General features: G+C 47.0%; 1 protein-coding gene across 1 annotated transcript in view; it reads left to right on the top strand.

Moving 5' to 3' along the window:
- Positions 1-23,183, top strand: part of grid1a (glutamate receptor, ionotropic, delta 1a) — a 262,107-nt gene that overhangs the window by 163,294 nt on the left and 75,630 nt on the right. The gene's annotated exons all lie outside the window — the stretch shown is intronic.

Genomic DNA, 23,183 nt, shown 5'->3' with positions numbered 1-23,183 from the left:
TGCAAACACACCCAGTATGCTAATGTGGATCAGCTGGAGTCTAAAGATACCATCACGTTGATCCACTGCAGGAACAGGAGTCAGTGCTGATGCATCAGTAAATATAGCGCTGGGTCGTGTTCTCATTAAAGATGCTGATCTTCAACACATCGAGAGATTCAGGAAGGGAGTACAGACACGAGACGTGCCGCGAATCAGCTTCTGGCGACAAGCTGAAATACAGGAAGCGGTGTAAAAGAAACAGGACAAGATGATGGCGTCTGTGTAAATTTGTTCAGAGAAGCAGGAGATTGGGTGTAGAGGATAAGGAGATGAAGACCGGGGCAAATGTGAGCATGTCATGTGTCATCTGACAGCAGCGGTCATGTGACCAGCGATGTTGGTGTTGCAGATGAAATGTGAAATGGTTAAGGTGTTGGACTACTGACCAGAAGGTTGTAAGTTCAAATCTCAGGACCACACTGATGGGCCCTTCAGCAGAGGCCCACAGTTAACCCCCATTTGATCAACTGCATAAATGAGATACACTGACCAGGCAAAACATTATGACCTTATATTGTGTTGGTCCCCCTTTTGTGTATTCTGACACCTTTCTATCAGAACCATCATTAACTTCTTCAGCACTTTGAACAACAGTAGCTCGTCTGTTGGATCGGATCACACCATGACCGCCCTGTCGCCGGTTCACCACTGTTCCGTCCTTAGACCACTTCCTTAGACCATGGATACTGACCACTGCAGACTGGGAACACCCCACAAGAGCTGCAGTCTGAAATCAGTTCCTCTCAGGGTGTCTTCCTCTTACCATCTTAGGAAGTTTTCCTTGCCACAGTTGCCTCAGACTTGCTCATCAGGGATTAGGGATAAATATAAATTCAATAAATTTAAATGTAAGTCTAATATTAAGGGACTTTGAGACAATATCCATTGTTACAGTGACACTTGATGGATTTTCCACCTGGACAAAGCTGTCTCCTATTTTTCATGCTGCTCTTTCATCCAACCCCAAAAAGATCAAGACCTCTCCACAGGTCCACCAAGAAAGCCACACCTATTTACTTCCTCATCCACTCTCACATTCTCTGATTGTTTCCCCTAATACTTCAGTACATTCTCCACTTCCTCTCCATCTCTGGGGTCCTAACAACTTTGCTTACTCCTAACCCCTCCCCCCACTCTCACCTTGACCTTTTTCCTGTAATGAGGCTATCCATGGAGGGGAGGATCCTTGCCCCTGGAGCATACAAATTCTTGGAATCCTACCAACTTCCCTCAGACTGAAGAAGCTCCTCGGATGAGTAGTGAAACATTTCTAGAAAGAAGTACAGTTGACATGACTCAACTTCCAGATAACCTCTCCCGGATGATAGAGAATCTTTACAGACACATAAGCCACTATAGTGATTGTTTAGTGTAACTGTGTGATGAAGAGGAAGTAGAGAGTCAACATCGAACAGACGAGCAGCTTGTTTCGAGCGTTTTTAGATGATCTGTGTTCAAACTAATATCATTCCCCAAGGTTTCAGCAAAACTTCCAACTCAACCGAATCTAAGAAACCACACAAAAGAGCAGCAAGTTCAGGACTGAACAAGAGACACTTAAAGAGAGATTTTTCCTCTTTTTGTCAGCTTTCAAGGTCAGGCATTTCCGAATCGCTGACATTATCCATGCCAGATCCTGTTACAAAAGAGAGAGAGCTTAGACACACTGTCTGCACTCATACTTTACAAATCTTTGTTATTTGCTGCAAAAGAAGCTCTTGGAGGCAGTGGGGGAATTTAAAGTAGCCTGATTTGGGGTAAATAACACAACCCTCAACCAAGCAAGGGGCAGCGTGACTCCTGCCCCAGCAGGAACAACTCCTAAACCCTGGGAATGAGTCAGCATTTTTCACTTCTTGTTCATGGAGGTTTTTTTTTTTTGATGGGTTTTAGGTTGAAAGCCTGAAATTTAATTTAATTTAATTTTTGATTTCTGTGGTTAACACCAGTGCAGGATATTTTCATGTTTTTTTCTATGACACAAAACATGGGGATGTGGATGTGGACCAGTAGACCAAGACATTGGACTACTGATTGAGTTTGAATCCCAGGTCCACCAAGCTGGCACTGCAGGGCCCCTGAGCAAGGCCCTTAACTCTCAATTGCTCAGTTGTAAAAAAAAAAAAAAAAAGAGAGATAAATTGTAAGTCGCTCTGGATAAGGGAGTCTGTCAAATGCTGTAAATGTGCAACACATCAGTAACACTCCACTCCTGATGTAACTATGTCTACAGAGGTTACATCATCTTCATCTATTACTACATCCTCATTGTCTTTATACTCATAACTCAAATGTTGTAGATTTCTCAGTTTCTAGTAACTTTTGTTGGTCACAGAGATGATTTATTTTCTGCACTAATCCTAAATCCGTAGCCTCCTGGCAGTCCACCAGCAGGATCATGTGACCTGGGTTTGATTCCCGGGCAGGGAATTGACCCAGTCACTGAAAAGCTAACTCTTAGTGCTGGTCCCAAGCCCGGATAAAATGGTAGTGTTGCATCAGGAAGGGCATCAGGTATAAAACCTGTGCCAAATCAAATATACAGACCAGCTGATCCACTGTGGTGACTCAAACAGGGAGGACCTGAAAGAATAAAAACAACTAATCCTAAAGCCATGGAGAACTCCTGGTGTTCGAGGGAAACAGAGTGATGATCACTTTCAGGTCAGAATAGGAAAAATACTCTAGAGGTCTGTTTTGGAGCTTGTTGAGGTTGCCAGGATTGAGCAATAGGTGCAGAAATAACTACATAGAGCTGAATGAAGCAGTGAAAAGACGAGTAAATCAACAGAGCATCAGATCTTTCATTCCTTTCTCTGTATTGTTTCAAATAAACAGAATAAACCGAACTGATACTGATATAGACATGGAGTGTTTTTACATGGGAGCTGGTCTTTTTGTGAATCAGGTATGTATTTCTGGTTTAGGTTTTTTTAATGCACATTTAATGCATCAGCAGGGGTGCGGCATATTTCCTCAAGGGGTGGAGTCTGTAGCAAACACAGGAAGAGAAAGAGAGAAGAGCTTATCTCCTGCTCATGCTGGGCCAGACTCCCTCCAAGAGGGAGGGGACGGTGAAGAGTTATCCCACGCTCCTGATTGGTCTGTTGTTTTTTTTGGCGCGCTTTTATCCGACCCCACCTCATAGTCACACTTATCCTGTCACATAGTCACAGCCGCTTTTCTTTTAGTGCCTGTTTAGATAGATAGATAGATAGATAGATAGATAGATAGATAGATAGATAGTGAGTGCAGATATTAAACACAGTTATAGATAGTACAACACTTGTGTAATCATCTTAATGGTTGTAGTAGCGCAGTTTTGTTTTTTGTTTTTTAATTATGTTAATGTTTAATTAAGACATTTTTTTTATTTCAGTCATACCTTCACGGTGAGTTCAAGTTAACGATCCACAAAGATATTTTTCAACAATTTCTAGCAAGGGTGCCAATAATCATAGAGCCGTGGGAATAATTACTATTTGTCAACTCTGCACTTGCTCAGAATTTCCCTCCATTAAAACACCGCTGTTTCTTTATCCTGTAAATGAAGCACGTCGTTCCTTTATTCTCTTTATAAAACTTCTCCACGCTGACTGATGAATTCAATTTTGGCTGCTGTCTAATATCCCGAGACGTTCTCTCTCCTCCTCGCTCTATTGTAATGTATCGATCCACCTGAGCCTCGTAAATGCGATATTCAGATGGCTCGGCTCTTTATCAGCTCTGCAGCATGCTTGAAATTGAACATGCGTTCGTTTTGTCTCAAGGGAAATATGGCTTTATAAAAGCGCATTAATAGGAGCAGATTTATCGGCACGGTGGTGAAGGACGGCGTCTGGTTCTCTTGCCTATTTCACTCTGCTGTTATTGTATAGTTAAATCGCTTTTCCTGTGAAATCTAGTCGTTTCTTTGCGCTCCGTCAGACTGTAATGCTACTCATCCTGCAGTATCTAAAAACACGAATCGGGCTTTAGCTCCTTCATCCATCCTTCAACCATCTCTGAAAATGACCGGCTGTGTTCCAAATGGAGTTTTAACATCATTAAGCACTGCCTCACTGAACACTACACTGAATTAGAGCCGCGCAAGAACAGCGCCGAAATAGAAGGTATTCCTCACGGTGACAGTGGTAATGAGAGTCGGCTTTTAAGGTAATAAAACGTGTATTAGCACAGTGCTAACGGGAATGAAAGAACTGCAGAGTGACCTCCACACTCTGAGACGACTTTGCTAGTGAGCAGATTAGCGCTAGCACACTGACCGAACCCCCGCTGGCTCCCTGGCGACGGATAGAAATGGAACAAAAACATGATTAGAAATTTCTCTCTCTCTCTCTCTCTCTCTTTGTAGTGACTCACGTCACGTCTGAATTTGACTGACAAACTGTCAAGGATCTTGCATGTGCTCAACAAGGCAGCGAATAGAAAAAAAAATCAATCTTCAATCCAATTTACAAACATAAAATCACTCGAGCAACTTTCTCCAGTTGCGAACTTTTTAATTAATTGTGCTTCAGCCAACTGACATCAAGACGGATTAAAACTACAGAGTTGTGTATAAAATAGTTCACACCTGAGCCATGTAGAGTGCTGGACTGGTCAGAAGGTACTGGTTTATATGAACATGTTACTGTTTCCATAGCAACAGCTCATTCATAGAGGACCGGTAGAGAGGAGTTCCCCAGGAACAGATTTATTAATTGATCAGTGAGACAGTTATTTATCATGTATTAAAAGCGTCTCCAGGTTTAGCTCTTTGTAACAGTTTGATTATTTTTTAAACACAGCCGTTTGTCCAGACTGTACCACATTCCCTCTCTCTCAGTGCGCAGACCGCAAACTCGCCTCTATAGCCTCTGATATTCAACTGAAATATTTCCTTTTTTCCACTTACACTCTGACGACAGGAGAGATGAGACTGTGTTTTAGAAAGAAACATCAACAGTCTCTGATATGTGTCATCTTGTCATAGAGAGAGAGAGAGAGAGAGAGAGAGATGAAGGCTGGTGAGTGTAATACTGCTTTAGCTGTAATAACTTTAATGAGAACTGAATCAGTTGTTCATTCAGTAATGTAACTATAAACAGATAAAAATGAACAGTAAAGCAATTAAATTTTATTTATCTAGCTCTGTACTCAAAGCAACGTCAGTTTGGGGATGACCCCTTCCTGTTCCAACATGACTGCACACCAGTGACCAAAGCAAGGTCCATAAAGACATGGATGAGTGAGTTTGGTGTGGAGGAACTTGACTGACCTGCACAGAGTCCTGACCTCAACCCCATAGAACACCTTTGGGATGAATTAGAGTGGAGACTGTGAGCCAGACCTTCTCGTCCAACATCAGTGTCTGACCTCACAAATGTTCTTATAGAGGAACGGTCAAAAATTCCCATAAACACACTCCTAAACCTTGAGGAAAATCTGGATTCTTACTTGTTTTTTTTCTTCAGAAACTGATATAATTAGCATAACAGATTCAAAAAGCGGTGGGTTCATTAATTTTAGCTTCTTTTTTTTCAGCTTCCTCCTCCATCCTGTCCGTCTCTTTCTTTCACTCAGCTCTCACATGGTGACACAAATCAGACATTTTCTATCTGAAACAGTTCAGCGCAGTAACACTGAGCTAACGAGGTCACAGGGGGCGTGTCCAATGAGTAATTAAAGTGTCTGGATCGTGACTGGTTTGAACTGGTTCTGGTTTTACTTCCTGTTGTTCCATTGTTCCAAGCTGCAGCATGGGTTCATTCAGCTCTCAGGTGCTGCACTGGGCACTGACCGAATTCAGGAGCAGGAGCTTCATCACAGCTCACTGTTGTGTTCTATTTCTTCACCACATTGACCTAGAACCTGTGTCTCGGTTCTAGTTACTTACTTAGAAGTCTCCTGTCTCTTAATCAGAAAAGTTTTGGGGATAATTTGCAAAAGAGATTTAATTAAAATAGGGTTTTTATGTGCCACTGTTTTTGATTAAAGGACAGCCAAAGGCTTTACTGAGGGAATAGTGTGTGTGTGTGTGTGTGTGTGTGAGGTTTTCTGTGTTGTGTAAAGGTCAGAATCTCTGGTGATGAAGAAAAGCTTGGTGGGATTACGATGTCAGTGTGTGTGTGTGTGTGTGTCTATTTTGACAGTCGTGAGTGAGAGCTGAATGCCGGTGTGTTTGATGTCTGAGTGTGTGTGTGTGTGTGTGTGATATTAAGCCGCTGCTTGACATTTTGATCATTTCACTTTTCTCTGTTTTGATATTATTTTATTTCTTCTGTACTTCTGTTTTTTTTTTAAAGTGATGTGAGTGAAGTTTAATATCTATTTATTCCTCTTCAGAACGCAGACGTTCTGATAAACTGTCTGTGTTTAACGGCTCTCGCGGGTGAGTGCGCTGGAGAAAGCGGTGTATATACACACTTAGAGGAGGAGATGAGGCGCTGTGTTGTGTGTTGTGTTTTTAAAGAGAGAAACAAAAAGCTGAGTTAAAAATAAATCAGTGTGGAAGCAGCGGGCGCGGCTCAGGCGTTTTGTTTCAGTGTTTCTTCACGTGTGTGTGTGTGTGTGTGTTGGGTTTATTTCACCTCTGAAGCAGCTCCTCTGTTGGAATCGCTTTAGCCGACTGTGTGCTGGAGGATTGAGCTCGCTTTGGATTCCTTTATTTCTTAGGGATGGGCAGTGTGTGTGTGTGTGAGTGTGTGAGTGTGTGTGTGTGTGAGTGTAAGAGTGGGAGTGGGAGCAAGAGCAAGCATGCGAATGAGTTTAAGAGTTAGAGTAAGTGCAAGTGTGAAAGTGTGAGTGAGTGTGAGAGTGAGTAAGTGTAAAAATGTAAGTGAAGAAAGTGAGAGTGTGAGTGAGCGTGAAAGTGTGAGTGAGAAAGTGAGTGTGAGTGAGTGTGAAAGTGTGAGTGAGAAAGTGAGAGTGTGAGTGAGTGTGAAAGTGTGAGTGAGAAAGTGAGAGTGTGAGTGAGTGTGAAAGTGTGAGTGAGTGTGAGAGTGAGTAAGTGTAAAAATGTAAGTGAAGAAAGTGAGAGTGTGAGTGAGCGTGAAAGTGTGAGTGAGAAAGTGAGTGTGAGTGAGTGTGAAAGTGTGAGTGAGAAAGTGAGAGTGTGAAAGTGTGAGTGAGAAAGTGAGAGTGTGAGTGTGAAAGTGTGAGTGAGAAAGTGAGTGTGAGTATGAAAGTGTGAGTGAGTGTGAGAGTGAGTAAGTGTAAAAATGTAAGTGAAGAAAGTGAGAGTGAGTGAGTGTGAAAGTGTGAGTGAGAAAGTGAGAGTGTGAGTGAGTGTGAAAGTGTGAGTGAGAAAGTGAGAGTGTGAGTGAGTGTGAAAGTGTGAGTGAGAAAGTGAGAGTGTGAGTGAGTGTGAAAGTGTGAGTGAGAAAGTGAGAGTGTGAGTGAGTGTGAAAGTGTGAGTGAGTGTGAGAGTGAGTAAGTGTAAAAATGTAAGTGAAGAAAGTGAGAGTGTGAGTGAGCGTGAAAGTGTGAGTGAGAAAGTGAGAGTGTGAGTGAGTGTGAAAGTGTGAGTGAGAAAGTGAGAGTGTGAGTGAGTGTGAAAGTGTGAGTGAGAAAGTGAGAGTGTGAGTGTGAAAGTGTGAGTGAGAAAGTGAGAGTGTGTGTGAAAGTGTGAGTGAGAAAGTGAGAGTGTGAGTGTGAAAGTGTGAGTGAGTGTGAGAGTGAGTAAGTGTAAAAATGTAAGTGAAGAAAGTGAGTGTGAGTGAGTGTGAAAGTGTGAGTGAGAAAGTGAGTGTGAGTGAGTGTGAAAGTGTGAGTGAGAAAGTGAGTGTGAAAGTGTGAGTGAGAAAGAGAGAGTGTTAGTGTGAAAGTGTGAGTGAGTGTGAGAGTGAGTAAGTGTAAAAATGTAAGTGAAGAAAGTGAGAGTGTGAGTGAGTGTGAAAGTGTGAGTGAGAAAGTGAGAGTGTGAGTGAGTGTGAAAGTGTGAGTGAGAAAGTGAGAGTGTGAGTGAGTGTGAAAGTGTGAGTGAGAAAGTGAGAGTGTGAGTGAGTGTGAAAGTGTGAGTGAGAAAGTGAGAGTGTGAGTGAGTGTGAAAGTGTGAGTGAGTGTGAGAGTGAGTAAGTGTAAAAATGTAAGTGAAGAAAGTGAGAGTGTGAGTGAGCGTGAAAGTGTGAGTGAGAAAGTGAGTGTGAGTGAGTGTGAAAGTGTGAGTGAGAAAGTGAGAGTGTGAGTGAGTGTGAAAGTGTGAGTGAGAAAGTGAGAGTGTGAGTGTGAAAGTGTGAGTGAGAAAGTGAGAGTGTGAGTGTGAAAGTGTGAGTGAGAAAGTGAGAGTGTGTGTGAAAGTGTGAGTGAGAAAGTGAGAGTGTGAGTGTGAAAGTGTGAGTGAGTGTGAGAGTGAGTAAGTGTAAAAATGTAAGTGAAGAAAGTGAGTGTGAGTGAGTGTGAAAGTGTGAGTGAGAAAGTGAGAGTGTGAGTGAGTGTGAAAGTGTGAGTGAGAAAGTGAGTGTGAAAGTGTGAGTGAGAAAGAGAGAGTGTTAGTGTGAAAGTGTGAGTGAGTGTGAGAGTGAGTAAGTGTAAAAATGTAAGTGAAGAAAGTGAGAGTGTGAGTGAGTGTGAAAGTGTGAGTGAGAAAGTGAGAGTGTGAGTGAGTGTGAAAGTGTGAGTGAGAAAGTGAGAGTGTGAGTGAGTGTGAAAGTGTGAGTGAGAAAGTGAGAGTGTGAGTGAGTGTGAAAGTGTGAGTGAGAAAGTGAGAGTGTGAGTGAGTGTGAAAGTGTGAGTGAGAAAGTGAGAGTGTGAGTGAGTGTGAAAGTGTGAGTGAGTGTGAGAGTGAGTAAGTGTAAAAATGTAAGTGAAGAAAGTGAGAGTGTGAGTGAGTGTGAAAGTGTGAGTGAGAAAGTGAGAGTGAGTGAGTGTGAAAGTGTGAGTGAGAAAGTGAGAGTGTGAGTGAGTGTGAAAGTGTGAGTGAGAAAGTGAGAGTGTGAGTGAGTGTGAAAGTGTGAGTGAGAAAGTGAGAGTGTGAGTGAGTGTGAAAGTGTGAGTCAGAAAGTGAGAGTGTGAGTGAGAAAGTGAGAGTGTGAGTGAGTGTGAAAGTGTGAGTGAGAAAGTGAGTGTGAAAGTGTGAGTGAGAAAGTGAGAGTGTGAGTGTGAAAGTGTGAGTGAGTGTGAGAGTGAGTAAGTGTAAAAATGTAAGTGAAGAAAGTGAGAGTGTGAGTGTGAAAGTGTGAGTGAGTGTGAGAGTGAGTAAGTGTAAAAATGTAAGTGAAGAAAGTGAGAGTGTGAGTGAGTGTGAAAGTGTGAGTGAGAAAGTGAGAGTGTGAGTGAGTGTGAAAGTGTGAGTGAGAAAGTGAGTGTGAGTGAGTGTGAAAGTGTGAGTGAGAAAGTGAGAGTGTGAGTGAGTGTGAAAGTGTGTGTGAGAAAGTGAGTGAGAGTAAGTATTAGGGTGTGAGTGTGAGAGTGTGAGTGAGAAAGTGAGTGTGAGAGTGAGTATTAGGGTGTGAGTGAGTGTGAAAGTGTGAGTGAGTGTGAGAGCGAGTGTGCGTGAGAATGTGAGGGAGTGTGAGTGAGAGTGTGAGTGTGAGTGAGTGTGTGAGTGGGTGTGAGAGAGTGTGAGTGTAAATGTGAGTGCGATTGTGAGAGCAAGTGTAAATGTGAGAGCAAGTGTGATAGCTAGTGGGTTTGAGAGTGAGAGTGTAAATGTGAGTGCGATTGTGAGGACACGTGTAAATGTGAGAGCTAGTGTGAGTGTGAGAGCAAGTGTAAATGTGAAAGCAAGTGTGAGTTTGAGAGCAAATGTGAGAGCGAGTGTGAGTTTAAGAGTAAGAGTGTAAATGTGAGAGCGAGTGTGAGAGTGTAAATGTGAGTGTGAGTTTGAGAGTGTAAATGTGACAGTGAGTGTGAGAGTGAGAGTGTAAATGTGACAGCGAGTGTGAGTTTGAGAGTGTAAATGTGACAGCGAGTGTGAGAGTGTAAATGTGAGTGTGAGTTTGAGAGTGTAAATGTGAGTGAGAGTTTGAGAGTGTAAATGTGAGTGTGAGTGTGAGAGTGTAAATGTGACAGCGAGTGTGAGAGTGTAAATGTGAGTGTGAGTTTGAGAGTGTAAATGTGACAGAGTTTGAGAGTGTAAATGAGTGTGAGTTTGAGAGTGTAAATGTGACAGCGAGTGTGAGAGTGTAAATGTGAGTGAGAGTTTGAGAGTGTAAATGTGAGTGTGAGTGTGAGAGTGTAAATGTGAGTGTGAGTTTGAGTGTAAATGTGACAGCGAGTGTGAGAGTGTAAATGTGACTGAGAGTTTGAGAGTGTAAATGTGACTGAGAGTTTGAGAGTGTAAATGTGAGTGTGAGTTTGAGAGTGTAAATGTGACAGTGAGTGTGAGTGTAAATGTGACAGCGAGTGTGAGTGTGAGAGTGTAAATGTGACAGCGAGTGTGAGAGTGTAAATGTGACAGCAAGTGTGAGAGTGAGAGTGTAAATGTGACAGTGAGTGTGAGAGTGTAAATGTGACAGCGAGTGTGAGTGTGAGAGTGTAAATGTGACAGCGAGTGTGAGAGTGTAAATGTGACAGCAAGTGTGAGAGTGAGAGTGTAAATGTGCCAGCGAGTGTGAGAGTGTAAATGTGCCAGCGAGTGTGAGAGTGTAAATGTGACAGCAAGTGTGAGTTTGAGATTGTAAATGTGACAGCGAGTGTGAGAGTGTAAATGTGACAGCGAGTGTGAGAGTGTAAAGGTGAGTGTGAGTTTTGCGAGTGCAAATGTGAGTGTGAGTTTGAGAGTGTAAATGTGAGTGAGAGTGTAAATGTGAGAGTGAGAGTGTAAATGTGACAGCGAGTGTGAGTTTGAGAGTGAGTGTGAGAGCAAGTGTAAATGTGAAAGCAAGTGTGAGTTTGAGAGCAAATGTGAGAGCGAGTGTGAGTTTAAGAGTAAGAGTGTAAATGTGAGAGCGAGTGTGAGAGTGTAAATGTGAGTGTGAGTTTGAGAGTGTAAATGTGACAGTGAGTGTGAGAGTGAGAGTGTAAATGTGACAGCGAGTGTGAGTTTGAGAGTGTAAATGTGACAGCGAGTGTGAGAGTGTAAATGTGAGTGTGAGTTTGAGAGTGTAAATGTGAGTGAGAGTTTGAGAGTGTAAATGTGAGTGTGAGTTTGAGAGTGTAAATGTGACAGCGAGTGTGAGAGTGTAAATGTGAGTGTGAGTTTGAGAGTGTAAATGTGACAGAGTTTGAGAGTGTAAATGAGTGTGAGTTTGAGAGTGTAAATGTGACAGCGAGTGTGAAAGTGTAAATGTGAGTGTGAGTTTGAGAGTGTAAATGTGAGTGTGAGTTTGAGAGTGTAAATGTGAGTGTGAGTTTGAGTGTAAATGTGACAGCGAGTGTGAGAGTGTAAATGTGACTGAGAGTTTGAGAGAGTAAATGTGACTGAGAGTTTGAGAGTGTAAATGTGAGTGTGAGTTTGAGAGTGTAAATGTGACAGTGAGTGTGAGAATGTAAATGTGAGTGAGAGTTTGAGAATGTAAATGTGAGAGTGAGAGTGTAAATGTGAGTGTGAGAGTGTAAATGTGACAGCGAGTGTGAGAGTGAGAGTGTAAATGTGACAGTGAGTGTGAGAGTGTAAATGTGACAGCGAGTGTGAGTGTGAGAGTGTAAATGTGACAGCGAGTGTGAGAGTGTAAATGTGACAGCAAGTGTGAGAGTGAGAGTGTAAATGTGCCAGCGAGTGTGAGAGTGTAAATGTGCCAGCGAGTGTGAGAGTGTAAATGTGACAGCAAGTGTGAGTTTGAGATTGTAAATGTGACAGCGAGTGTGAGAGTGTAAATGTGACAGCGAGTGTGAGAGTGTAAAGGTGAGTGTGAGTTTTGCGAGTGCAAATGTGAGTGTGAGTTTGAGAGTGTAAATGTGAGAGTGAGAGTGTAAATGTGAGAGTGAGTGTAAATGTGACAGCGAGTGTGAGTTTGAGAGTGTAAATGTGACAGCGAGTGTGAGAGTGTAAATGTGACAGCGAGTGTGAGAGTGTAAATGTGACAGCGAGTGTGAGAGTGAGCGCTAGTGTGAGAGTGAGAGCGAGTGTGAGAGCGAGTGTGAGAGTGAGAGTGAGTGTGAGAGTGAGTGTGAGAGCAAGTGTGAGAGTGAGAGCGAGTGTGAGACTGAGAGCGAGTGTGAGAGAGAGAGTGTAAATGTGACAGCGAGTGTGAGTGTAAATGTGACAGCGAGTGTGAGAGTGTGAGTGTAAATGTGACAGCGAGTGTGAGAGTGTGAGTGTAAATGTGACAGCAAGTGTGAGAGTGAGAGTGTAAATGTGACAGCGAGTGTGAGAGTGTAAATGTGACAGCAAGTGTGAGTTTGAGAGTGTAAATGTGACAGTGAGAGTGAGAGTGTAAATGTGACAGCGAGTGTGAGTTTGAGAGTGTAAATGTGACAGCGAGTGTGAGTGTAAATGTGACAGCGAGTGTGAGTGTAAATGTGACAGCGAGTGTGAGAGTGTAAATGTGACAGCAAGTGTGAGTTTGAGAGTGTAAATGTGACAGCGAGTGTGAGAGTGTGAGTGTAAATGTGACAGCAAGTGTGAGAGTGAGAGTGTAAATGTGACAGCGAGTGTGACAGTGTAAATGTGACAGCAAGTGTGAGTTTGAGAGTGTAAATGTGACAGTGAGTGTGAGAGTGAGAGTGTAAATGTGACAGCGAGTGTGAGTTTGAGAGTGTAAATGTGACAGCGAGTGTGAGAGTGTAAATGTGACAGCGAGTGTGAGAGTGAGAGTGTAAATGTGACAGCGAGTGTGAGAGTGTAAATGTGCCAGCGAGTGTGAGAGTGTAAATGTGACAGCAAGTGTGAGTTTGAGATTGTAAATGTGACAGCAAGTGTGAGAGTGTAAAGTTGAGTGTGAGTTTTGCGAGTGCAAATGTGAGTGTGAGTTTGAGAGTGTAAATGTGAGAGTGAGAGTGTAAATGTGAGAGTGAGTGTGAGTGTAAATGTGACAACGAGTGTGAGTTTGAGAGTGTAAATGTGACAGCGAGTGTGAGAGTGTAAATGTGACAGTGAGAGTGAGAGTGATTGTGAGAGTGAGTGCTAGTGTGAGAGCGAGTGTGAGAGTGAGAGCGAGTGTGAGACTGAGAGCGAGTGTGAGAGCAAGTGTGAGAGTGAGAGTAAGTGTGAGAGAGAGAGTGTAAATGTGACAGCGAGTGTGAGTGTAAATGTGACAGCGAGTGTGAGAGTGTGAGTGTAAATGTGACAGCAAGTGTGAGAGTGAGAGTGTAAATGTGACAGCGAGTGTGAGAGTGTAAATGTGACAGCAAGTGTGAGTTTGAGAGTGTAAATGTGACAGCGAGTGTGAGACTGTAAATGTGAGAGTGTAAATGTGAGTGTGAGAGTGTAAATGTGACAGCGAGTGTGAGTTTGAGAGTGTAAATGTGACAGCGAGTGTGAGAGTGTAAATGTGACAGTGAGAGTGATTGTGAGAGTGAGTGCTAGTGTGAGAGCGAGTGTGAGAGTGAGAGCGAGTGTGAGACTGAGAGCGAGTGTGAGAGCAAGTGTGAGAGTGAGAGTAAGTGTGAGAGAGAGAGTGTAAATGTGACAGCGAGTGTGAGTGTAAATGTGACAGCGAGTGTGAGAGTGTGAGTGTAAATGTGACAGCAAGTGTGAGAGTGAGAGTGTAAATGTGACAGCGAGTGTGAGAGTGTAAATGTGACAGCAAGTGTGAGTTTGAGAGTGTAAATGTGACAGCGAGTGTGAGACTGTAAATGTGAGAGTGTAAATGTGAGTGTGAGAGTGTAAATGTGACAGCGAGTGTGAGAGTGTAAATGTGACAGCGAGTGTGAGAGTGTAAATGTGACAGCGAGTGTGAGAGTGTAAATGTGCCTGCGAGTGTGAGTTTGAGAGTGTAAATGTGACAGCGAGTGTGAGAGTGTAAATGTGACAGTGAGAGTGAGAGCGAGTGTGAGAATGTAAATGTCACAGCGAATGTGAGTTTGAGAGTGTAAATGTGACAGCGAGTGTGAGAGTGTAAATATGAGAGCGAGCGTGAGTGTGAGCGCGAGTGCGAGAGTGAGAGCGAGTGTGAGAGCTAGTGTGAGAGTGAGATCGAGTGTGAGAGTGAGTGTGAGAGTGAGAGCGAGTGTGAGAGTGAGTGTGAGAGTGAGAGCGAGTGTGAGAGTGAGAGCGAGTGTGAGAGTGAGAGCGAGTGTGAGAGTGAGTGTGAGAGTGAGCACTAGTGTGAGAGTGAGAGCGAGTGTGAGAGTGAGAGTGAGTGTGAGAGTGAGCGCTAGTGTGAGAGTGAGAGCGAGTGTGAGAGCGAGTGTGAGAGTGAGAGCGAGTGTGAGAGCGAGTGTGAGAGTGAGAGCGAGTGTGAGAGTGAGAGTGAGAGCGAGTGTGAGAGCGAGTGTGAGAGTGAGTGTGAGAGCGAGTGTGAGAGTGAGAGCGAGTGTGAGAGTGACAGCGAGTGCGAGTGTGAGAGTGAGTGTGAGAGCGAGTGTGAGAGCGAGAGTGAGAGCGAGTGTGAGAGTGAGTGTGAGAGCGAGTGTGAGTGTGAGAGCGAGTGTGAGAGTGAGTGTGAGAGCGAGTGTGAGAGTGAGTGTGAGAGTGACAGCGAATGTGAGTGTGAGAGTGAGTGTGAGAGTGAGTGTGACAGCGAGTGTGAGAGTGAGTGTGAGAGCGAGAGTGAGAGCGAGTGTGAGAGCGAGTGTGAGAGCGAGAGTGTAAATGTGACAGCGAGTGTGAGAGTGAGTGTGAGAGTGAGAGCGAGTGTGAGAGCGAGTGTGAGAGTGAGTGTGAGAGCGAGTGTGAGAGTGAGAGCGAGTGTGAGAGTGACAGCGAGTGCGAGTGTGAGAGCGAGTGTGAGAGCGAGAGTGAGAGCGAGTGTGAGAGCGAGTGTGAGAGCGAGAGTGAGAGCGAGTGTGAGAGCGAGTATGAGAGCGAGTGTGAGAGTGAGTGTGAGAGCGAGTGTGAGTGACAGCGAGTGTGAGTGTGAGAGTGAGTGTGAGAGCGAGTGTGAGTGTGAGAGCGAGTGTGAGAGTGAGTGTGAGAGCGAGTGTGAGAGTGAGAGTGAGTGTGAGAGTGAGTGTGAGAGTGAGAGTGAGAGCGAATGTGAGTGTGAGAGTGAGTGTGAGAGTGAGTGTGACAGCGAGTGTGAGAGTGAGTGTGAGAGCGAGAGTGAGAGCGAGTGTGAGAGCGAGTGTGAGAGCGAGAGTGTAAATGTGACAGCGAGTGTGAGAGTGACAGCGAATGTGAGTGTGAGAGTGAGTGTGAGAGTGAGTGTGAGAGCGAGAGTGAGAGCGAGTGTGAGAGCGAGAGTGTAAATGTGACAGCGAGTGTGAGAGTGTAAATGTGACAGCGAGTGTGAGTTTGAGAGTGTAAATGTGACAGCGAGTGTGAGTTTGAGAGTGTAAATGTGCCTGCAAGTGTGTGTTTGAGAGTGTAAATGTGACAGCGAGTGTGAAAGTGTAAATGTGACAGTTAGAGTGAGAGCGAGTGTGAGAATGTAAATGTCACAGCGAGTGTGAGTGTGAGAGTGTAAATATGAGAGCGAGCGCGAGTGCGAGAGTGAGAGCGAGTGTGAGAGCTAGTGTGAGAGTGAGAGTGAGTGTGAGAGTGAGAGCGAGTGTGAGAGTGAGAGCGAGTGTGAGTGTGAGAGTGAGAGCGAGTGTGAGAGCGAGTGTGAGAGCGAGTGTGAGAGTGAGAGCGAGTGTGAGAGTGAGTGTGAGAGCGAGTGTGAGTGTGAGTGTGAGAGCGAGAGCGAGTGTGAGAGTGAGTGTGAGTGTAAATGTGACAACGAGTGTGAGTTTGAGAGTGTAAATGTGACAGCGAGTGTGAGAGCGAGTGTGAAAGTGAGAGTGAGTGTGAGAGTGATTGTGAGAGTGAGAGCGAGTGTGAGAGCGAGTGTGAGAGTGAGTGTGAGAGCGAGTGTGAGACTGAGAGCGAGTGTGAGAGCGAGTGTGAGAGTGAGAGGGAGTGTGAGAGTATGAGAGTGAGAGCGAGTGTGAGAGTGAGTGTGAGAGCGAGTGTGAGAGCGAGTGTGAGAGTGACAGCGAGTGTGAGTGTGTGTGAGAGTGAGAGTGACAGTGAGTGTGAGAGTGACAGCGAGTGTGAGTGTGTGTGAGAGTGAGAGTGAGTGTGAGAGTGTAAATGTGACAGCAAGTGTGAGAGTGAGAGCGAGTGTGAGAGTGAGTGTGAGAGCGAGTGTGAGTGTGAGTGTGAGAGCGAGAGCGAGTGTGAGAGTGAGTGTGAGTGTAAATGTGACAACGAGTGTGAGTTTGAGAGTGTAAATGTGACAGCGAGTGTGAGAGTGTAAATGTGACAGTGAGAGTGAGAGTGATTGTGAGAGTGAGTGCTAGTGTGAGAGCGAGTGTGAGAGTGAGAGCGAGTGTGAGACTGAGAGCGAGTGTGAGAGCAAGTGTGAGAGTGAGAGTAAGTGTGAGAGAGAGAGTGTAAATGTGACAGCGAGTGTGAGTGTAAATGTGACAGCGAGTGTGAGAGTGTGAGTGTAAATGTGACAGCAAGTGTGAGAGTGAGAGTGTAAATGTGACAGCGAGTGTGAGAGTGTAAATGTGACAGCAAGTGTGAGTTTGAGAGTGTAAATGTGACAGCGAGTGTGAGACTGTAAATGTGAGAGTGTAAATGTGAGTGTGAGACTGAGAGCGAGTGTGAGAGCAAGTGTGAGAGTGAGAGTAAGTGTGAGAGAGAGAGTGTAAATGTGACAGCGAGTGTGAGTGTAAATGTGACAGCGAGTGTGAGTTTGAGAGTGTAAATGTGACAGCGAGTGTGAGAGTGTAAATGTGACAGTGAGAGTGATTGTGAGAGTGAGTGCTAGTGTGAGAGCGAGTGTGAGAGTGAGAGCGAGTGTGAGAGTGAGAGTGAGTGTGAGAGTGAGCGCTAGTGTGAGAGTGAGAGCGAGTGTGAGAGCGAGTGTGAGAGTGAGAGCGAGTGTGAGAGTGAGAGCGAGTGTGAGAGCGAGTGTGAGAGTGAGAGCGAGTGTGAGAGTGAGAGTGAGAGCGAGTGTGAGAGCGAGTGTGAGAGTGAGTGTGAGAGCGAGTGTGAGAGTGACAGCGAGTGCGAGTGTGAGAGTGAGTGTGAGAGCGAGTGTGAGAGCGAGAGTGAGAGCGAGTGTGAGAGCGAGTGTGAGAGCGAGAGTGAGAGCGAGAGTGAGAGCGAGTGTGAGAGCGAGTATGAGAGCGAGTGTGAGAGTGAGTGTGAGAGCGAGTGTGAGAGTGACAGCGAGTGTGAGTGTGAGTGTGAGAGCGAGTGTGAGTGTGAGAGCGAGTGCGAGTGTGAGAGTGAGTGTGAGAGCGAGTGTGAGAGTGAGTGTGAGAGCGAGTGTGAGAGTGAGAGCGAGTGTGAGAATGTAAATGTCACAGCGAATGTGAGTTTGAGAGTGTAAATGTGACAGCAAGTGTGAGAGTGTAAATATGAGAGCGAGCGTGAGTGTGAGCGCGAGTGCGAGAGTGAGAGCGAGTGTGAGAGCTAGTGTGAGAGTGAGATCGAGTGTGAGATCGAGTGTGAGAGTGAGAGCGAGTGTGAGAGTGAGTGTGAGAGTGAGAGCGAGTGTGAGAGTGAGAGCGAGTGTGAGAGTGAGAGCGAGTGTGAGAGTGAGTGTGAGTGTGAGAGTGAGCGCTAGTGTGAGAGTGAGAGTGAGTGTGAGAGTGAGAGTGAGTGTGAGAGTGAGCGCTAGTGTGAGAGTGAGAGCGAGTGTGAGAGCGAGTGTGAGAGTGAGAGCGAGTGTGAGAGTGAGAGCGAGTGTGAGAGCGAGTGTGAGAGTGAGAGCGAGTGTGAGAGTGAGAGTGAGAGCGAGTGTGAGAGCGAGTGTGAGAGTGAGTGTGAGAGCGAGTGTGAGAGTGAGAGCGAGTGTGAGAGTGACAGCGAGTGCGAGTGTGAGAGTGAGTGTGAGAGCGAGTGTGAGAGCGAGAGTGAGAGCGAGTGTGAGAGCGAGTGTGAGAGCGAGAGTGAGAGCGAGAGTGAGAGCGAGTGTGAGAGCGAGTATGAGAGCGAGTGTGAGAGTGAGTGTGAGAGCGAGTGTGAGAGTGACAGCGAGTGTGAGTGTGAGAGTGAGTGTGAGAGCGAGTGTGAGTGTGAGAGCGAGTGTGAGAGTGAGTGTGAGAGCGAGTGTGAGAGTGAGTGTGAGAGTGACAGCGAATGTGAGTGTGAGAGTGAGTGTGAGAGTGAGTGTGACAGCGAGTGTGAGAGTGAGTGTGAGAGCGAGAGTGAGAGCGAGTGTGAGAGCGAGTGTGAGAGCGAGAGTGTAAATGTGACAGCGAGTGTGAGAGTGAGTGTGAGAGTGAGAGCGAGTGTGAGAGCGAGTGTGAGAGTGAGTGTGAGAGCGAGTGTGAGAGTGAGTGTGAGAGCGAGTGTGAGTGTGAGAGCGAGTGTGAGAGTGAGTGTGAGAGCGAGTGTGAGAGTGAGAGTGAGTGTGAGAGTGAGTGTGAGAGTGAGAGTGAGAGCGAATGTGAGTGTGAGAGTGAGTGTGAGAGTGAGTGTGACAGCGAGTGTGAGAGTGAGTGTGAGAGCGAGAGTGAGAGCGAGTGTGAGAGCGAGTGTGAGAGCGAGAGTGTAAATGTGACAGCGAGTGTGAGAGTGACAGCGAATGTGAGTGTGAGAGTGAGTGTGAGAGTGAGTGTGAGAGCGAGAGTGAGAGCGAGTGTGAGAGCGAGTGTGAGAGCGAGAGTGTAAATGTGACAGCGAGTGTGAGTGTGAGTGTAAATATGAGAGCGAGCGCGAGTGCGAGAGTGAGAGCGAGTGTGAGAGCTAGTGTGAGAGTGAGAGTGAGTGTGAGAGTGAGAGCGAGTGTGAGAGTGAGAGCGAGTGTGAGTGTGAGAGTGAGAGCGAGTGTGAGAGCGAGTGTGAGAGCGAGTGTGAGAGTGAGAGTGAGAGTGAGCGCTAGTGTGAGAGTGAGTGTGAGAGTGAGTGTGAGAGCGAGTGTGAGAGCGAGTGTGAGAGTGAGTGTGAGAGCGAGTGCGAGAGCGAGTATGAGAGTGAGAGCGAGTGTGAGAGCGAGTGTGAAAGTGAGAGTGAGTGTGAGAGCGAGTGTGAGAGTGAGAGCGAGTGTGAGAGCGAGTGTGAGAGTGAGTGTGAGAGCGAGTGTGAGAGTAAGAGTGAGTGTGAGAGCGAGTGTGAGAGTGAGAGCGAGTGTGAGAGTATGAGAGTGAGAGCGAGTGTGAGAGTGAGTGTGAGAGCGAGTGTGAGAGTGAGTGTGAGAGCGAGTGTGAGAGCGAGTGTGAGAGTGACAGCGAGTGTGAGTGTGTGTGAGAGTGAGAGTGAGTGTGAGAGCGAGTGTGTGTGAGAGTGAGTGTGAGAGCGAGTGTGAGAGTAAGAGTGAGTGTGAGAGCGAGTGTGAGTGAGAGCGAGTGTGAGAGTGACAGTGAGTGTGAGAGTGACAGTGAGTGTGAGTGTGAGAGTGAGTGTGAGAGTGAGTGTGAGAGCGAGTGCGAGAGCGAGTGTGAGTGTGAGAGTGAGTGTGAGAGCGAGTGTGAGAGTGAGTGTGAGAGCGAGTGTGAGAGTGAGAGCGAGTGTGAGAGCGAGTGTGAGAGTGACAGTGAGTGTGAGAGTGACAGCGAGTGTAAGTGTGAGAGCAAGTGTGAGAGTGAGAGCGAGTGTGAGAGTGAGTGTGAGAGTGAGAGTGAGCGCTAGTGTGAGAGTGAGAGCGAGTGTGAGAGTGAGAGTGAGTGTGAGAGTGAGTGTGAGAGCGAGTGTGAGAGTGAGTGTGAGAGCGAGTGCGAGAGCGAGTGTGAGAGTGAGAGCGAGTGTGAGAGTGAGTGTGAGTGTGACTGTGAGAGCGAGTGTGAGAGCGAGTGTGAGTGTGAGAGTGAGTGTGAGAGCGAGTGTGAGAGTGACAGTGAGTGTGACTGTGAGAGCGAGTGTGAGAGCGAGTGTGAGAGTGAGAGTGAGTGTGAGAGCGAGTGTGAGAGTGAGAGTGAGTGTGAGAGCGAGTGTGAGAGTGAGAGCGAGTGTGAGAGTGACAGTGAGTGTGACTGTGAGAGCGAGTGTGAGAGCGAGTGTGAGAGTGAGTGTGAGAGTGAGTGTGAGAGTGAGAGTGAGCGCTAGTGTGAGAGTGAGAGCGAGTGTGAGAGTGAGAGTGAGTGTGAGAGTGAGTGTGAGAGCGAGTGTGAGAGTGAGTGTGAGAGCGAGTGCGAGAGCGAGTGTGAGAGTGAGAGCGAGTGTGAGAGCGAGTTTGAGAGTGACAGTGAGTGTGAGAGTGACAGCGAGTGTGAGTGTGAGAGCAAGTGTGAGAGTGAGAGCGAGTGTGAGAGTGACAGTGAGTGTGACTGTGAGAGCGAGTGTGAGAGCGAGTGTGAGAGTGAGAGCGAGTGTGAGAGCGAGTGTGAGAGCGAGTGTGAGAGTGAGTGTGAGAGCGAGTGTGAGAGTGAGAGCGAGTGTGAGAGTGAGTGTGAGAGTGACAGTGAGTGTGAGTGTGAGAGTGACAGCGAGTGTGAGTGTGAGAGTGAGTGTGAGAGCGAGTGTGAGAGTGAGTGTGAGAGTGAGTGTGAGAGTGAGTGTGAGAGTGAGTGTGAGAGCGAGTGTGAGAGTGAGAGCGAGTGTGAGAGCGAGTGTGAGAGTGACAGTGAGTGTGAGTGTGAGAGCGAGTGTGAGAGCGAGTGTGAGAGTGACAGTGAGTGTGACTGTGAGAGCGAGTGTGAGAGCGAGTGTGAGTGTGAGAGCGAGTGTGAGAGTGACAGTGAGTGTGAGAGCGAGTGTGAGAGTGAGAGCGAGTGTGAGAGTGAGAGCGAGTGTGACTGTGAGAGCGAGTGTGAGAGCGAGTGTGAGTGTGAGAGTGAGTGTGAGAGCGAGTGTGAGTGTGAGAGCGAGTGTGAGAGTGACAGTGAGTGTGACTGTGAGAGCGAGTGTGAGAGCGAGTGTGAGAGTGAGAGTGAGTGTGAGAGTGAGAGTGAGTGTGAGAGTGAGTGTGAGAGCGAGTGTGAGAGTGAGAGAGAGTGTGAGAGTGAGTGTGAGAGTGAGTGTGAGAGTGAGTGTGAGAGTGAGTGTGAGAGCGAGTGTGAGAGTGAGAGAGAGTGTGAGAGTGAGAGCGAGTGTGAGAGTGAGAGCGAGTGTGAGAGTGAGTGTGAGTGAGAGCGAGTGTGAGAGCGAGTGTGAGAGCGAGTGTGAGAGTGAGTGTGAGAGTGAGAGTGAGCGCTAGTGTGAGAGTGAGAGCGAGTGTGAGAGTGAGAGTGAGTGTGAGAGCGAGTGTGAGAGCGAGTGTGAGAGTGAGTGTGAGAGCGAGTGCGAGAGCGAGTGTGAAAGTGAGAGTGAGTGTGAGAGCGAGTGTGAGAGTGAGAGCGAGTGTGAGAGCGAGTGTGAAAGTGAGAGTGAGTGTGAGAGCGAGTGTGAGAGTGAGAGCGAGTGTGAGAGCGAGTGTGAGAGTGAGTGTGAGAGCGAGTGTGAGAGTAAGAGTGAGTGTGAGAGCGAGTGTGAGAGTGAGAGCGAGTGTGAGAGTATGAGAGTGAGAGCGAGTGTGAGAGTGAGTGTGAGAGCGAGTGTGAGAGTGAGTGTGAGAGCGAGTGTGAGAGCGAGTGTGAGAGTGACAGCGAGTGTGAGTGTGTGTGAGAGTGAGAGTGAGTGTGAGAGCGAGTGTGTGTGAGAGTGAGTGTGAGAGCGAGTGTGAGAGTAAGAGTGAGTGTGAGAGCGAGTGTGAGAGTGAGAGCGAGTGTGAGAGTGACAGTGAGTGTGAGAGTGACAGTGAGTGTGAGAGTGAGTGTGAGAGTGAGTGTGAGAGCGAGAGCGAGTGTGAGTGTGAGAGTGAGTGTGAGAGCGAGTGTGAGAGTGAGTGTGAGAGCGAGTGTGCGAGTGAGAGCGAGTGTGAGAGCGAGTGTGAGAGTGACAGTGAGTGTGAGAGTGACAGCGAGTGTGAGTGTGAGAGCAAGTGTGAGAGTGAGAGCGAGTGTGAGAGTGAGTGTGAGAGTGAGAGTGAGAGTGAGCGCTAGTGTGAGAGTGAGAGCGAGTGTGAGAGTGAGAGTGAGTGTGAGAGCGAGTGTGAGAGCGAGTGTGAGAGTGAGTGTGAGAGCGAGTGCGAGAGCGAGTGTGAGAGTGAGAGCGAGTGTGAGAGCGAGTTTGAGAGTGACAGTGAGTGTGAGAGTGACAGCGAGTGTGAGTGTGAGAGCAAGTGTGAGAGTGAGAGCGAGTGTGAGAGTGACAGTGAGTGTGACTGTGAGAGCGAGTGTGAGAGCGAGTGTGAGAGTGAGAGCGAGTGTGAGAGCGAGTGTGAGAGCGAGTGTGAGAGTGAGTGTGAGAGCGAGTGTGAGAGTGAGAGCGAGTGTGAGAGTGAGTGTGAGAGTGACAGTGAGTGTGAGTGTGAGAGTGACAGCGAGTGTGAGTGTGAGAGTGAGTGTGAGAGCGAGTGTGAGTGTGAGAGTGAGTGTGAGAGTGAGTGTGAGAGCGAGTGTGAGAGTGAGAGCGAGTGTGAGAGCGAGTGTGAGAGTGACAGTGAGTGTGAGAGTGACAGCGAGTGTGAGAGCGAGTGTGAGAGTGACAGTGAGTGTGACTGTGAGAGCGAGTGTGAGAGCGAGTGTGAGTGTGAGAGCGAGTGTGAGAGTGACAGTGAGTGTGACTGTGAGAGCGAGTGTGAGAGCGAGTGTGAGTGTGAGAGCGAGTGTGAGAGTGACAGTGAGTGTGACTGTGAGAGCAAGTGTGAGAGCGAGTGTGAGAGTGAGAGTGAGTGTGAGAGCGAGTGTGAGAGTGAGAGTGAGTGTGAGAGCGAGTGTGAGAGTGAGAGCGAGTGTGAGAGCGAGTGTGAGAGTGAGTGTGAGAGCGAGTGAGAGCGAGTGTGAGAGTGAGAGTGAGTGTGAGAGCGAGTGTGAGAGTGAGAGCGAGTGTGAGAGTGACAGTGAGTGTGACTGTGAGAGCGAGTGTGAGAGCGAGTGTGAGTGTGAGAGTGAGTGTGAGAGCGAGTGTGAGTGTGAGAGCGAGTGTGAGAGTGACAGTGAGTGTGACTGTGAGAGCGAGTGTGAGAGCGAGTGTGAGAGTGAGTGTGAGAGTGAGTGTGAGAGTGAGTGTGAGAGCGAGTGTGAGAGTGAGAGAGAGTGTGAGAGTGAGAGTGAGTGTGAGAGTGAGTGTGAGAGTGAGTGTGAGAGTGAGTGTGAGAGCGAGTGTGAGAGTGAGAGAGAGTGTGAGAGTGAGAGTGAGTGTGAGAGTGAGTGTGAGAGTGAGTGTGAGAGCGAGTGTGAGAGTGAGAGCGAGTGTGAGAGTGAGAGTGAGTGTGAGAGCGAGTGTGAGAGCGAGTGTGAGAGTGAGTGTGAGAGCGAGT

Source organism: Hemibagrus wyckioides, linkage group LG09 (assembly GCF_019097595.1).
Source record: "Hemibagrus wyckioides isolate EC202008001 linkage group LG09, SWU_Hwy_1.0, whole genome shotgun sequence".
NCBI classification, from domain to species: domain Eukaryota; kingdom Metazoa; phylum Chordata; class Actinopteri; order Siluriformes; family Bagridae; genus Hemibagrus; species Hemibagrus wyckioides.
The sequence above is the reverse complement of the archived record's forward strand: the minus strand, read 5'-3'. Positions and strand labels throughout refer to the sequence as shown.